Below are 7,068 nucleotides of genomic sequence, written 5' to 3'. Positions count from 1 at the left end.
TTAATAATTAGTTTACTATCTTTCCATTTTATGTATGGATAAAAAGTGACAAGGATTAATATTTAGCCTTAAAACATAACACGGGAAAAGAAAATTTAACTTTTCTCACTGTTCATATACGGATCGTCCATTCACATGACAATTTTTTGCCAGAGTATACGCCAATACGTAACAAAAAATGGCTATTAAACAAGTACATAACAAAAGGAAGTTCCGTCGGAAGGCAACATCATCCGAAAAAAAAAATATACGTAAGACAAGGAACTTCTGTCGAGAAAGCAACCTTATCCGAAAAGAAATATGATGTTTCCATTGGCAAAGTAACCTTATCGTGAAGAAATACTAAATACAGACTCCTCCGGAGTAAAGATTTTACCAAAATCCTTGTCATATCTGTGAGAATATATCCGAGAGTCACGCAAAGACGGAGCTCGACAGAATCTTCTTATATAACTACACCTTACACAAGGAATACTCGTGACTCTCTCCGAAACAATTGCAAGTGAATGATCAGAGAAGACCTGCTGCCAACAACCACACCCATGGCTTCTGCAATCCCAAATTCCCTCGCCTCATGCGGTGCCCCTGCAGCAACTACTTATCAGCTTGATATAGATGAAGATATCCTGTCTTCGATCTCTCTCAAATTCAATTGGAGGGACTGGCGGGCGAGGGATTTGATGAAGACTATCAGAAAAACCTCATGCGCTCGGAATTCAGAAGATGTTGTGAAGATTGGGGTTGTTTTCGGCTTACCAATCATGGAATCTCACACCAGCTTATGGAGAGGGTAGAAATCCTCTGTAGGGACTTCTTTAAGCTCCCTGCGGAGACCAAGGAGAAAAAGGTTTCCCCGCTTGCTATCGGCAGTTACTTCAAAGGAGGACCTCTGCGTCCTTTTTACGAGGGTATTGGCGTTGGGCCTGACTTTGAAGCCATAGAGGCGTTCAGCGATCTCATGTGGCCTCACGGAAACCAAAACTTCTGTTATGATATTTGCCTTTGATTTAGGGTTTACTTTAAAGTTTTAGGGTTCTTACCCTAAATTTTTGCGTTTTGGTCTTTCTAATAGGTTTTAGGGTTCTTGTTGTAGAACTAGCTGGAGATTACTGATCAACTGCTATATATATTTTAATAATGGCAGCGAAGTCATGCGAGAGTATTTCGCGGGGATGAAAGAGTTGTCTGACGGAATCCACATGATTATTCTGGCGACTTTGCGAGTGAGCAATTACTACGCTTCACACTTCGAGCACTGTAAGCTTTGGCTCCGTATGAATAAATATGAATCACCATGTGATGAAGCCTCCGAGTCGGTTACTTCTCCGGCTCATACAGATGGAACTAGCATTACCATACTGCGTGAAGATGAGGTGGGTGGTCTTCAAGTTTTAAACAAGGCTGGAAACTGGTTGGAAGTGAAGCCATCGCCCAATTCATTCATCGTCATCATAGGAGATACTTTATAGGTTATGTCATCCCTATGCTCTTGTTATTAGCTATTCCTCTATTTATTTTAAAATAGTCAGAAAGAATCAACGTTTCTATATTATTTTTTAGATTTTTTAATTAATTACATTTTTTTTAATCCAGGTTACCATAAATTAAATTACACTTTTGTTTTTACTCCCTGTCTTTTGAGGTGGATAAAATTATGGTATATTTTTAGTTTTTATTGTAATGTCATTTTACATGAAATAATTGGTAATATTATCATTAAAATAACTGGTTATATATATATATATATATATATATATATATATATATATATATATATATATAGATATAGATATTTGTTTATTTATTTCTAGTATTATCTTATTTTAAGGTTATAGCCAAACCAGACACCAAATTGGTCTATGAGATCCCATGTTTGTGGGACAAGGCACCCACATTCCTGTAGGGATTTGACTACTAAAGTCTAAGAAGGCATACATACTCTAGCTTCCTGATTTTGAACCTATGACCTCTTAAAGTGGTGATATATTGAACATGTTGAAAATGTAGTCTAGAGTAAAACACTCTCTCTCTCTATATATATATATATATTTGTTTATTTATTATTATTATTCTCTTATTTTATTTTAAGGTCACAGCTAAGCTAGATACCAAATTGTTGTATGAGATCCCTTGTTTGTGGGATAAGAGACCCACGAGATTTGACCGCTAAAGTCTAAGAAAGCATAAGTACTCTAGCTTCCTGATTTTGAATCTATGACCTCTTAAAAAAATACATACTCTTAACCATTTTAATATACTCCAATCCAATATATTTTAAATAAAATAATTTACATTATTCTGATTAAAACAACATATATATCTGATTAATTTTTATTTTTATTAATATTTATGTTACTATGTACCTGTAATATGTCTTTGTATTTATTTTAAAAATAATTTTAATATTATTTTAGGTAAATTATATTTTATATATATTTTGAAATTAACGTAATTTTGTATAACATTTTCAGTATTATGTAAATATGTAATAAGACGATCTGTATTAATATTTTGATCTTCAAAACAAAAATGGATATTGCAATATAATAACATATAATTTTATGATATAATTTATTGAATCTCAAAATAATAAAATTTAATGATAGATATTTTGAATCTCAATATTTCTTCTCTGCTGACAAGATTATGATATAACTTATTGAATCTCAAAATAATAAAATTTGATGATCGATAAATAAATGTATCTCTTCTATGCAATAATGATACGATGGACAACAAGATACATGCAGGTTATATTATGCTACATCTATTTCATGGTGAGATCTCTGGTTTTTTAAATTTTATTTTTTCCATTGCAAATCTATCTTTACCAAGAATCATATCCATGAGATATTTAAGTCTGATCCTGCTTAAAGTGTGATAACTTTATATAATAACCTTAAAATTTTTAATTCTTATTATCATTAGCCCTGGTAATCCAAGTGAATACCTCAAACAGCACTATGTTTTTTGTTTTTATTTTTCTTTGCCAAGAATGTTGATTTGTGCATATGCATGCAGGCATGGAGTAACAAAAGAATTCACAGTGCAAAACACCGTGTGATTGTTAAAGGACGACAATTTCGTCTTTCCCTGACTTTCTTCAGATTGTTACCAGATGAAATGGAGATAGAAGCGCCACCTGAACTGGTGGACAACGAGCATCCGCGACGTTATAGAGCTTTCCATTATTCAGAGTACACATCCTTTAAAACAGCAACAAAAGGTGAGTTGGAGAACCCTCTTGAGGCCTATGCGGCTGTACAACAATAAAAGCAGATGGATGTATCTCAAAAAATATAAAGGCATTTGCCTCATCCATAGAAACTAAACCATCCTTTCCGATTTCTGGGTTTAACAACCAGAGCAGCTAGTGTGCTTCAGTTGTTCTGATTATTCTGATGCTTTTGATTTTGATAAAAAATAAACAAGTTGAACCTGCACTGAAAACAATAGCATGAACTGTTCAAGCGTTAGATTTTACGACTTAGGCAAAGATCTTATAATTTATATATGTATTGTTACTTTGGACGAGCCCATCATATCTCTTAGACACAGTTATTTTTCCAGGAGTCCTAGTTGCGGAAAATTGGGAAGAGTTTCAAATTAATCTAATGGAGTAAAGATTGTATTATCTAAACTGTAATTGAGTACGAAAGTTATAACTTGAAAAGAGTTAGATTTCACATTTATCAAAATAAGAGTGTGATTGTATTATCCAAATTATAATGTGAGAAAATTATAACTCGAATCTTACTTGAAAAGAGTTAGATTTCACATTTATCACAATAAGAGTGTAATGATTGTATTATCCAAATTATAATCTGCGAAAATTATAACTCGAATCGTTTGAAATTTTTTCTATGATCGATCGGATTGGTAAAAGGGTTGAATTGTCTTTGGAATCATCAGAAAAAGCCCATTTATTTTATTTTTAATTGATTTGATAAAACCATCACATAGTAATGCGAATCCGTGGAAAATATTTTTATTCCCTTTCCAAGTGATTTGATTCGGAAGGCTTTTCGTTTTCTTTTCAATTAATTTAATTAGTAGAATGATAAAACTTTTAAAAAAGTCTCGATTTGGAATTTTTATTAATTTCATTATATTATATATTTATTAATTTTTGTTTCTATTTTGTATTTACCTTTACCTTGACGTGAGGATCGTGAAAAATGGAATGGCTGAAATAGTGATTAGGTTTTTTCGCATTTCTTATGTTTCTTAAGGTAACTGTTATATTATTTATTGATTTCATTTTTTGTTTTCATTTCTTATTTTCTCTTTTTTGAATGGTCAAACAGTAAAGTTTAAGTTTATATATTATGGGTTTAGCTAAAAGGTAATGAATAAAGTTTTCTGGCAAGAAATAAGAAAGAAAATTGAGAGAAAAAGATTAATAATTTTTGTTTATGCATTAAAAAAATGTTTATAAGAGGATTATATCATATATTTTATATGTTTAAATTGGTATAATAATGAATTTGGAAAAATATGGACATGCATTAAAGAAAAAATGACATTAGTTTTGGCTCACTAGCCATGTAGTCATTAGTTAACTCTTTCATGCAAATGAAGATTAGTAGAACTCATGCATGCACTTGTGGAAAATGAGCTTTCTACCTATCACTCCACTCACTAATCTAATTGAAGTATAATTAAATATATGTTATCTCCAACGCCCCGTGAAGAACTACTAGGGAAGACACAAATGAATGGATCAGCGCTCCAGCGTAGCAGCCAGAACTTGGTTGAGGAACATCCCAAACATATGAGGAAAGGAATCCAAGTGGTGAAAGACTATTGAAGGGAATATCCAAGCTTCACCATGAAACTCGAACTGTCCCTCTGGTGACACTCCCTCTGGGTCAAATCCCTCTTGATACACGCCCCCATCAAGGCCCTATGAGACAAACAAATGATACGGGTACTCGGGCACTAGGAATCAAACATACATATGAAGTAGGTAAGGCACTGAGCATCCTGATCCAGGCACCACAGATCCCAAACAAGTCAATGGATTCCAGCATGGCCATTGGAACAGGCAGATTGTCACACAGGGAGGTGAGCCAGAGGACAGTCAGAGTGGTATGATTGGTGAAACTGTGCCATAACGTTCAGCTTTCAATGGAACAAGGAAATAGATTACGCCTAATGCGGCCTAATTCGAGTCACATAATTTGATCCTGGAACCTGAACCTGAGAAAATAGAGACTCGATTGGACTTCCAAGGTAGTGGGCATAGCAGAGAGCTAAGCATCTGAAGGGAATATTTTTTCCCCTCTATTGTTGGAAATTTCTAGTAATTTCAAACACAAGTTAACTGAACATAGAGACAATGCTCTGTTTTTCTGCCACAGGGTCTTTAACACAGGGAAGCCAAATAAAAATTTCTGAGCAAAGCAGAGTTTCTCAACCAAAATAAACTTGTATTAATTCATAAACTCCTTGATACAATTTTCTTCCTCTCTCTCAGAGGGATTCACCAAGAACTTCCACAAAAACAAAATTACTCTGCCTCTTTTACAAATAATTTTACACTGTTGTGTAAAATCTTCATTCACTGCTATGTGAAAAGTTTTTACATTCACTGCTGTAAAATAAAAATTTTCTTACATAGGTTTACTGCTGTAAAAACAATTTTTACATATGCTGTTGTAATACCAAAAAAAAATTCATTATGCGCTCCCTGCATATTTCAAAACCTCCAGCACTTAACACATTACATGCCCTTTTCACTTCGTCTTCATCTTCGTTTTTGCCCGCGCACTGCTGTGCGTTCTACAGCTTCATTTCATACAATGGTCAACACCACACACAAAACATTACAAATACAAAATGCATATCTTATGCACTGCTGTGCATCTCCCTGGTTTTTATTCATTGCTGCAAACCCTCTCCTTCATCCCGTGTGCTATTCAAAAGGTCAACACACAACAAAACTATATCGCATATATTTTTTATGTGTTAATACATGTCGTATGAAAACATAAAGTTTTTACATAAAACTATGACACATTCATTTAATACATTAAAGTTAGAACTGACGGTTAAATTAAAAAAAAATCAGGCAGCTTGAAAATAGATCCTGGTCCGTTGACTTAATCGGACGCATATCGCATGCTTAACTCACACAAACCAAACGATGTTTACCGGCCGGGAGTTTGGTGGTTTTCGAATCGTACACAGGACGCGTGTCACTTGGTCGGGGTGTTCGGAGGCCCTCTGACAAATACAACTTTTTGCGAATGGTGGTGTGGGGAAGATACCGGTGGTTTTGATGACGCACAGGTGAAATTACAACTTAAACACTCCCCTTTAATTTCAACTGTTGGGTTATCATTCATACCCAAAAATTTCCTCAAAAATTCAAAGCTTTTTTGGTCCAGTGGCTTTGTCAAAATGTCTGCAACCTGTTCCTGAGTCCTGCAATGTTCTAAGACAATTTCTCCATTGTTCACCAATTCTCTGATGTAGTGAAACTTTGTGTCGATGTGTTTCGTTCTCTTATGAAACACTGAATTCTTTGATAATGCAATAGCTGAGCTATTGTCACAAAAAATTACAGTTCCTTTTGCCTGCTCTTGGCCTAAGCTCCTTAACATTCTTATCATCCAAACCGCTTGACATGCTGCTGCTGTAGCTGCCACATATTCTGCCTCTACTGTAGACAATGCTACAATATGTTGTTTTTTAGAAGCCCATGAAATGGCTCTTGAACCCATGTGAAAGAGATAACCGGATGTGCTTTTCCGATCATCTACACTTCCAGCCCAATCACTATCAGTGTATCCAACTAAATCTGAACATTCTAAGACAGTATATAAAATGCCAAATCTATTAGTACCTTTAACATACCTCAGAATTCCTTTTGCTGCCTGCCAATGTGCTTCTCTTGGCCTCTCCATGAATCTGGAAATTAAACTAACAACAAACATTATGTCTGGCCTAGTTGCAGTTAAATACATAAGGCTGCCAACTGTACTCTTACACAAGCTAGGATCAAAATCCTTGCTGTTGTCCTCTTTGCTGAGTTTTAATCCCATTACTGTGGGAGTGATTGCT

At 34.6% G+C, this 7,068-nt stretch overlaps 1 pseudogene across 1 annotated transcript; it reads left to right on the top strand.

The window, feature by feature from the left end:
- The first annotated feature begins 403 nt into the window (after window positions 1–403).
- On the top strand, window positions 404–3,645 carry LOC149224509 (C4-beta,C20-epoxidase-like; annotated as a pseudogene). Its single transcript, XR_016249075.1, has 3 exons — window positions 404–986; window positions 1,144–1,469; window positions 3,022–3,645. The product of XR_016249075.1 is annotated as a C4-beta,C20-epoxidase-like (transcript).
- The last annotated feature ends 3,423 nt before the right edge of the window (window positions 3,646–7,068 follow it).

This window comes from Pinus tabuliformis, chromosome Q, assembly GCF_031772625.1.
Source record: "Pinus tabuliformis cultivar Carrire ecotype Pingquan chromosome Q, CPIR1, whole genome shotgun sequence".
NCBI lineage: Eukaryota > Viridiplantae > Streptophyta > Pinopsida > Pinales > Pinaceae > Pinus > Pinus tabuliformis.
This window is presented reverse-complemented; position numbering and strand designations above follow the sequence as displayed.